Source organism: Piliocolobus tephrosceles, chromosome 1 (genome assembly GCF_002776525.5).
Source record: "Piliocolobus tephrosceles isolate RC106 chromosome 1, ASM277652v3, whole genome shotgun sequence".
NCBI classification, from domain to species: domain Eukaryota; kingdom Metazoa; phylum Chordata; class Mammalia; order Primates; family Cercopithecidae; genus Piliocolobus; species Piliocolobus tephrosceles.
In genome coordinates, this window is record NC_045434.1 from 60,595,589 (window position 1) to 60,596,836 (window position 1,248).

Here is a 1,248-nt window from a genome sequence, read left to right on the forward strand (position 1 = left end):
ACATGTGAAATAACAAATGTTTGTTGGTTAAGCCACTACATTTTGGGGTGATTTGTTACATAGCAATAAATAATAGATTTAGTAAAAATGGTAGCTCTTGCCTGGTAAAGAGGGTATTAAATAATTTAATAATAATTCAACAAAGTCTTAGTGCTTATATATATAGGTAAGAAACTTGACAGTAGCTGTACCAAATTTGACAATAATCATATATATATATATTTTTTTTCTTTTTTTTTGGACTGAGTCTCACTCTGTCGCCTAGGCTGAAGTGCAGTGGTACAATCTCAGCTCACTGCAATCTCCACCTCCCAGGTTCAAGTGATTCTGCCGCCTCAGCCTCCCAAATAGCTGGGATTACAGGTGCGCACCACGACATCCAGCTAATTTTTGTATTTTTAGTAGACATGGGGTTTTGCCATATGGGCCAGGCTAGTCTTGAACTCCTGATCTCAGGTGATCCATCCACCTTGGCCTCCCAAAGTGCTGGGATTAAAGGCCTGAGCCACCATTCCTGGCCTCTTTTCATTCTCTTTATAGAAGATATTACAAAATTGTTGTCATATGAAGAGGCAATCAAAGAGTATGCAGCCTCATATAGAGAAAAAAAGTATTGGAGAGGATTATAGTGATATGTAAATTTATTTACTTGTTTAAAAGACAGTGTCACTCTGTCACCCAGGCTGGAGCGCAGTGCTGTGATTAGAGCTCACTGTAACCACCCACCGTAGTCTCCTGAGTAGTAGAGATTACAGGTGTGTGCCGCCATACCCAGTTATTGGTAAAAATATCATTTTCTTTTAGTTTTTAATGTCTCTGGAACAAAGTTTTATTTATATTTTTGCAGATATGAGGTCTCACTATCTTGCACAGACTGGTATCAAACTCCTGGACTCAAGTGATCTTCTGATCTCAGTCTCCCAAATCACTGGGATTATAGGTATGGGCCACCACACCAGGCACAAAGTATTCTTTTTTCTTTCTTTCTTTTTTTTTTTTTTTGAGACGGAGTCTCACTCTGTCACCCAGGCTGGAGTGCAGTGGCCGGATCTCAGCTCACTGCAAGCTCCGCCTCCCGGGTTTACGCCATTCTCCTGCCTCAGCCTCCCGAGTAGCTGGGACTACAGGCGCCCGCCACCTCGCCCAGCTAGTTTTTTGTATTTTTTAGTAGAGACGGGGTTTCAGGCCGGGCGCGGTGGCTCAAGCCTGTAATCCCAGCACTTTGGGAGGCCGAGACGGGTGGATCAC